This window comes from Actinia tenebrosa, unplaced genomic scaffold (genome assembly GCF_029948245.1).
Source record: "Actinia tenebrosa isolate PJP-AT-01 unplaced genomic scaffold, QUT_ActTen_1.0 PGA_scaffold3__52_contigs__length_22856419, whole genome shotgun sequence".
NCBI classification, from domain to species: domain Eukaryota; kingdom Metazoa; phylum Cnidaria; class Anthozoa; order Actiniaria; family Actiniidae; genus Actinia; species Actinia tenebrosa.
In genome coordinates this window covers 3,717,280-3,725,696 of record NW_028292580.1, presented here as the reverse complement: position 1 = coordinate 3,725,696, position 8,417 = coordinate 3,717,280, and the positions used below count along the sequence as shown (strand labels likewise).

At 37.2% G+C, this 8,417-nt stretch overlaps 2 pseudogenes; one reads left to right on the top strand and one right to left on the bottom strand.

Annotated features, from left to right (window-relative positions):
- The first annotated feature begins 3,236 nt into the window (after positions 1–3,236).
- LOC148907795 (uncharacterized) lies at positions 3,237–4,812 on the top strand (annotated as a pseudogene).
- Positions 4,813–5,180: 368 nt separating this feature from the next.
- Positions 5,181–7,100, bottom strand: LOC116302071 (uncharacterized; annotated as a pseudogene).
- Positions 7,101–8,417: the final 1,317 nt, after the last annotated feature.

Here is an 8,417-nt window from a genome sequence, read left to right as displayed (position 1 = left end):
TAGAAGTTTTGCACCTTGTGGTAGTTCCAGAGGTTGTCCTGGTCCAATGTGGGTCATCAGCCTGTAAGATGTCGCATCGTGTGTACTACCAAGAAACCCGGCTTGAACATATCTCAAGTGTCCAAGGTTATCAATGATAAGTTGGGTGTTGAAACAGTGGTAGTGACGGTGCCCACTATAGAACGATCTCTGGGGCTCTGTTATGGGTCGGTATATCTCATGTGGGGTAGCGTCTATAGCGCCCACTGCGTTTGGGAAATCTCGCCAATTTCCCCTGATGTTGGCCCATTCATTTACATTTAACCAGCGAATTTGATTTTGGAAATACCTCAACATCTCTGGTATGACTCTGTATATACTTCGCACAACAGTTGATGGGTCTGTATCGAACCACAGAGCTAGACTTTCCACATGCAGATATTTGCGTAGCCACATTAAAGCTAATAGAACTTGATTCGTGATGTTGAGTTGTGAGCGTCCTAGTCGTTGACGTGGTAATCCATCCCTTGTTAAACGGAATAGAGCTGGAGAAACATCTGCTACTAGCTGCAGAAATGACTGTGGGGTTTCACCTGTATTTCTCCAAAAGAACCATGGCTGTCTTTGAATTAGAGAGAACACATCCCTGCCATCAAATCCACTGCCACGGAAGCCTGTAAGAAGACGTCTATTTAACGGCACGTTTTGTATGCCTAACGGAGGCTGGAAAGCAGACAGAAGTATCAAAGTTGCTAGTATTTGCAAAAGCAGGACACGTATATCCTAAATCTGCATCTCAAGTTCACAGTAACTACCAGTCAAACTTCTATTTTTTGAATAATTAAAATCGAAGCGTGCAACTAACACCGTTATTGTAATTAGTCCAGGCAGTTTAGAGTTTTGCACTTCGGAATTTTCTGAGCATTCAGTGCCCATCGAGTGACAATTGAGTTTAGCTAGTTTACTTGATTATTTCTGATAAACATTTTGTCAAGACGTCACAAAAAGATTCTCCAATACCGGGAAATTCGCGTGGGTTAGGTAAGTGAACCATTTTTAAAAAGCTAATTTCTGGACTTTTGCGACAAATTAATTTTATTATCGTTTTCAACTTATGGTTTGTAATTTTAATTGTGATAGGATCACTACCAAAGCGTGCTAATGTTGGTGATTAAAAGGAAATTGAATTTATTTCTAAATGCTACAACGAATGTAATAGCAAAGAGTGGCCTGAAATCCTACAGTACTGCAAAGAAAGAATCCTAGAGGCACAACTCCCTCATCACGTTGTGGCACTCTATCCGTAGAGCCCACTAGCAAGTCGACTGATAACCAGAATGAAGAACATTTTAAAGAAAATGTTGGCTTCCCCGACTGAACCAATAGACTCCATGAAGTATGCAGAGAAGAAAACACCTTCCCAGAGAAGACAAGCAGTGAAGGACAAATTAGAGGGAGAGTATGTTGCGTCATCATCATGCGAGAGCGAGTTTGATGAAAAAGATGACTGCATTGCCGGTACGAACAAGGTATCTAAAAAGAGGAAGGTTGACAATGCAGCAGAAACCCAAGCTGCACATAAGAAAATGTGCGAAAAGGCTTTGGAAACGATGAGTAAAGTAGATGCCGTTTTAAGCAAGGTGGACAAATATCTAGATAAGAATAACTAAGCTATTAAAAAATGGAATCAAATCTTCAGTCTCGACTGTTATAGCAAACTGGTATATCGTCACTTATACTCAAAGATTTGTACTTTACAAACGCTGCTGTTGAATAAAACTTCTATGAAAATCTTGTAACAATTTTAGTGAGTTTTTAGAGAAGTAAACTCCTTGGTGCTGGCCTATCTCCGGCTTCTCAGAAGTTACATATATGAAACTTCTGAAAAGCCGGAGATAGACCAGCACCAGCAACAGCAAGTTTACTTCTCTTAAAACCAAAATACAGCGTTAATAGTTTTGTAAGCACGTTTTAGAATGGCAAGCGTTTTAACGCTGAGTTCGTTTACATTCCTGGAAATTAAGACAAGTTCACAGAAAGTGCAATAAGACTAGCATTTTAAGGTTAAAACTTCTTCACGCAGATTATTTCGGTATAATTTAGCTGCCAGTACGGTACGTAGATCATTAGCATATTAGCAAAATCATTAGAATTTTTAACCCCGGTTGTTGGAAAACGTTCTTTTAAGTTAATCTTATGGCATGGGTGCGTTTCAATTTCCAGGTGTGTTATTTAACTTCTACGAGAGTCAAGACCAAGGGAGTGGCAAGACATCAACAAAATGGACCTCTCTCAATTGTAATTCAAAAATACTGAATATTTATATCAATCACATAGTCCAACCTAATAATATATATAAATTAAATTTATTACAATGTTAACTTTCAATTAAAAGTTAACATTATGAAAGTTGAATTAAGCCAACACTTACTATTTATTTTAGGTGATGACCTTGAAACAGTTATTAAAAAAAACTTGACCTTACCTCCTTCTTAAACAACATGTCTGACAAAAGGCCACGGAAAGAGTTCGAAAAAGAGCTACAAAATTGCTGTTGAAAAGGTAAACATCAAGATAAAGACTATAATACTTTATACAAATGAAGAAAGGTTTCGAATTTTTGTGCTGAGATTTTTGCTACTCTTACTGTTACTATACCTACGACATCATCAAACATAAAGTTTAGCTAATAGTTTGTGTAGTTAAATAATATATTATTTTTTCTTCCTTTTTCTTCGTTTCAATCAATCCGCACCTTTAATCTAGTCAACCGAATCAGTCTAATAACGTGATCACGAATATAGAGGAAGAATTTGACAGAAGCCAAGCAGATGACGACCTTGAATCTTCCGCGGAAGAGAACGAGAACACAGCTTCTCTTCGTCTTGATATTGACAGCAACGATATGAGATTCTCTGTTGATGCACAAGGTGGTACGGATGGCTTGGCAACACGTACTGATGTCCTAGATAAAATAATGCAGCCAGACGAAAAGACTGGGTCCAGAAAACGGAAGAGGTATAGTAAAAAATGTAATAATGTAATTAATCAGTTGAATTTTAAAATTAATATATAACAAAACGTTCTGTCGACAAAGGTATAATTTTCTATTTTTGTTCTAGAACTCGAAAGAGCAACAACAAGGAGAAGCTTTCAGGGGTTTTGGAGTCACTGCCGGGATTCGCCATGTTCTAAACGAGCCGGGATCTGGGTTCGAGTTACGACCGCAAAGCATCTATGGATTGCTTGGAGGGACAGAGTCGCCATGTTTACAAAGCAGTTATAGGAATGTTGAGATGTCTCACTATAATTGCTGTGTTCCTGGCTGTACAAATAGCTTTAGAAGCGCTTCTCATTTACACTACTACAGGATACCGAAAGATGAGGCTGTTAGAAAATCCTACAAAGTTATTTTGAAGAATGATAGCCTGAAATTGAACTCAACAAGTACACGGATCTGCTCAGAACATTTTGAAGGTGGTGCGAAACTAAGCCGCACTCATTTGCCGTCGATATTCCCCTGGACAAAGCCAGAAATCAAAAGAAGAGAACTTAAAAGAGTCAGTTTTGATAAAATTAAAGAAATCGAGGAAGAAAAGAGACAGAGAAGGCAGCTAAAGGAAAACTCAAGTCAGGCTTCTCTGACGTGATCATGATGGCGAACGTAACGACACGTTCGAAGTCCTTGCCATCGAAACACAAACAAATACGACCAGTCAAACATCTCTTACGAGCTTGGACATTGAACCGCTGCTGAAAGATTTACAGAGACACAAAGAGGACATTGTTAAACTGACTGAAGAAAAGGAGAAGCTGCAAAACGAAAATGTGAAGTTAAGCGATGAAAATACAACCCTGCTCCAGGCCAATTGTAAGCTTGAACAAGAAGTAAAGAGACTAAGATATTCTCTGCAAAACATTCGATTTGATGTTGAGAAATATAAAGACAAAAATGAAGACATTGCTTTTTACACGGGTTTCCCTGACTACAAGGCAATGCTTCTTCGTTTTAAGATGGTTGAAGATTCTGCTAATAACATTGTATATGAACATGAAAGGGTCAGTTGTGGAAATGTCGGAAGACCTCGATGTCTGACCAAATTTCAAGAGTTCACATTAGTATTAATGAGATTGAGACTTGGACTATTTGAGAAGGATCTTGCCCATCGTTTTAATGTGTCAAGATCCACAGTATCTAAAGTTACTAATGCCTGGATTAGATTCTTGAGGAGTGAGTTTGAACCACTTATTACCATACCTCCACGAGATGTCATTAAAATGTACATGCCTGACATTTTTAAGTCTTTTTACCCTGATTGTGTGGTAATTGTGGACTGTACTGAGTTTGAAATGGAGAAACCATCTTCTCTTAACTGTCAATCTGCCTGCTATTCATCATACAAGTCCAGAACGACCATGAAGGCCTTGCTTGGCATCACACCCAGTGGTGCTTTGTGTTTTGTTAGTGAGCTATTTCCTGGTTCAACATCAGACAAGTAGATCACAGCTCAAAGTGGATTTTTGGGCAAACTACTACCACATGATAAAGTTATGGCAGACAAAGGTTTCAACTGCACTGATGAATTAGCTTCTGTGGGAGCAGAACTAATAAGGCCAGCATTTTTGGACAAAAAGAAACAATTCTCAAAAGAAGAGACCAACCACAACAAGACAGTCGCAAGCCTAAGAGTACACGTTGAGAGATTAATGGAAAGAGTGAAGAATTGGCACATATTTGATCATAGAATTCCCATTACTCTTTCTCCAATAGCAACTGATATGCTATTTGTAGTGGGTGCACTATCTAATTTTCACCCTCCATTAATCAATTGACAATATAACAGTTTATAACACTAACAAAATTTATTACTTAGATCAAACAAAATAAATCAGTGAATAATACTCTACAACATCATAGTTTATAGCATCATCACTTAATGTACAAATAGACAAATAAAAAGAATTATGATTATAAAAAGATTCAAGTATGAATATGGATTTTTTTCATTGAAAACTCTTTAGAAATAATAAAAAACAAACATTTAAAGTGTGCAACATTTTATAGTACTAATTTAAGCTAAATTGCGCGAATTATATAATTTTATATTATTAAATCGGTATTATTTAGTACTAAAATAGAGAAAAGTATTGCACACTTTTAGTGTTTTTACTCTACTTTACAAAATGCTTTAAAAGTGTTTTTAAAGTGAACGAGCATCCAACTTAGAAATTCCAAATTTAACTCTTGGGTATACAAGTTCTGGCACAATCCAGTTGTTAAAAAATGATTCTAGCCTGGGCAAAATAGATTCCCAGTGATCCCTTGAGAAACTACTCTTTCACAAAACAGTGAACTACAGCTTGAACCCTTTACAACAAAGTCTGTCCATTTTCTCTTTGCCACAAACATCTGCTGTTGTACTTGGTAAAAATATTTATGTCTCTCATTTAATCCTACAATGTCATTGTTTTGTTTACAAATGCCTTTGCGCACTAATGCCATCTCTAGTGTTTCATCTTTTGATGTCTGAACATACTTTACTTCTATAAGTCCTTCTGAATCATCAGTTGATGGATCATATACAAGACCATCAGGGCTTGCACCAAGGAAGCAATGATCTTTTGAAACAAAAAAACCACACTTAGAGATTTTGATGCCTTCAGCTCCTTGAGTTTGCTTGAAAAGCTTGTAATCATCGATAATCTGGTCTTCCATCTTTAATCCTTCCTCCATTGATTTACTTTGGAATCCTTTATTGTAACCAAGTACATCTCTGATAATCTTGGTAGGAGATGTGCTCTCTCTCTGTACAGCTACTCGGTAACATTTCGTAGCAGTTATCCTTGGTTGTCTGTGATGATGCCACAAATCAATGTTCGATTGACCTCTAGTTTGTTTCTCAATTTCTTTCACTTTCAAATCATCAACCATAAGATTTCTCTTAACTTTATCAAATTTTTCTTTCAACTCTCTAGCTGAAACACGATGACATTTTACTGGTGAAATGGCAGGCTTCTTTACTTCTTGCGGCAGAATATGCGTCCAGGCAAGAATATTCCCTGATAGCTTTTGATACTCTTTCATCATTTCTAACATTTTTGCAGTTTTTTCGTCTGGACAACTTTCTGTGGTTGAATTTTCCTTGGAGTGATGAAGCTTGGGTATCTTTTTTTCTTTTGCATAATCATGCTTCACGAAACTCATTTTAGCTATTGGCTGTACAGGGCCTTTTCTCTTTCGAGGGACATTCCACTTACAGGGTTTAGACGTACAAGAATCATCTGTGTCTACTACTGTTATCTTCTGTCTTTCTTTACAATGTTGTTCCAGTGCAAACAGTGTTGATGCAACATGGTTGCATCGGCCATCTATGCCAGCAGGGCATCTGCAGTGTGCCCTCAGTATCTTGCCAAATGAGCTAATAACTAAAAAACATGTGTAGACTTTGTCTTTTTTCATTGATGGCAGAACTTGACTCTTGATAAAGTGTTTGCCGTTTTCATGTAAGTGGCCAATGTAAAGGACATGTCCAGATTTGAAGAAATTGAAGCCCTTTAGAAGTGGTTTTGCAGTGGAGAGCTGCTTTTTGCACTCTACTCCCTCTATCATGAATCTCCACACAGTTCCAAATGATATTTTTGGAAGTCCCTTTAGATCGGCTTCGAATCCTTCTTTAGGGAAAGTCTCCGTGATCTCTGGTTCTTGGTGGTCAAGGACGCCAAGTTTTGCCTTCTTTCGTAGCAGGTTTACACCACCGTCTGGATCACGCAAGTATTTAACGTCAAGACTATGTTTCATGTAATCCTGTACTCTGTAATTTGAAATAATAAGACATATCAATGAAATGAGGCTTTATGCCGCATTGGAGTTCGAAAATCTAGCCTGTATGATATGCGAGTCTTATAAGTTAAATTGTAACGCCATATACGAACCTTGAGACTAAAACTTTCTTTACTCCTGTTGTTTTTGCGCCTCTACAAAGCAGCCACCTCTTTAGTTGAACACAACTACATTTCTCAACAGAATCCCTTGGAAGTTTCGCTCCAGGAATGTCACTTTCTGTTAGTTTTACTATTTTAGTATCTACATTTACACTGTCAGCCATATTGTTTGGACTCTGGCTGTCCCTCCAAGCAATCCATAGATGCTTTGCGGTCGTAACTCGAACCCAGATCCCGGCTCGTTTAGAACATGGCGAATTGATAGCTGCAGCAACTGAGGCTGCCGTACAGCATTCCAAGGCCATTTAAAAATGGGCAGATACCATTGCTGATTCCAGCTCAAGCTCTAATGAATAAAATAACAAAAATACAGACAGCTCTGTGAACGTTAGTGTATTTAACTACCAGTAAGTTACCCGAGGTCCTGGGTTTTAGTTTATTTTGTTCATTGTAGCTTGGCCAGTTTACCCGCACATGCGGATTAAATATAAAATATTGTTAATGTTCATTCTTAAATCTTCATTGCCAGTATAGCTTTCTTGTTAGCTTTTACGTCCATGCTTACACTTCGAATGATATAAAGTCAACTTTTTACTGAATACTCTATGCTCTTCAATGACTCTGGACGATAAATAAAATTGACGCCGCTATCGTTATCATATCATATGCGAAAGAGCTATATATATATATATATATATATAGCTACGCAGTAGGCTACTGAGTAAAATGAGCAGACCTAGTGTGCTTGGTGCTGATAACAAATGTACTTGTCTTCATAAAATATGTTATGTTTATACTTGTGACTAAAAAAATATTTGTTAAAAGGAAAAATAAATGTTATTTATGCCAACACATGAGAGAAGATATTTTTTCTCCAGATCCATCCCGAAATAGTTAGTCCAAAAAGCAAAATTTTATTCCCCAGACCTTTAGATTATCCCTTTTTATCTTTCTTTTAAAAACGACCAACAAACAGAGCATTTAAGGTGCTATAATTTGGAACATTTAAAGTTGGTATTATCGTCTGGTACTAATCAAAATGTATAAATCCCTTTTACAGCCGCTCTTGACATATGGAATATGTACCTGGGGTCAAGCTTGCAAAAAGCTTACTGATAAATTGCTCATTCTGCAGAAGCGCGCTCTAAGGTCAATATTTTTCGTGAAATCAATTCAAAGTGCAATACCGATATTCATTGAACATGAAATTTTACCAATCAAATCTCTTTATCTTTATTCAGTAGCACAGCTAATGTACGATGTTAAATATGATTATATTCCCAGTAATATTAGCAAACTCTTTACTTACATAAAAGATATTCACTCCTATGAAACAAGATCTTCTGCCAGTGATAATTTCTACACTAGATATTCACGTTTAAACACTCAAAAAGATTCCTTCTCGCGAGTGGGTGCACGTCTATGGAATCAAATACCACCTTTCATTAGGAGTTTATCCCAAAAAAAACTTCCAAAAGGAAATCAAAACCGTTTTA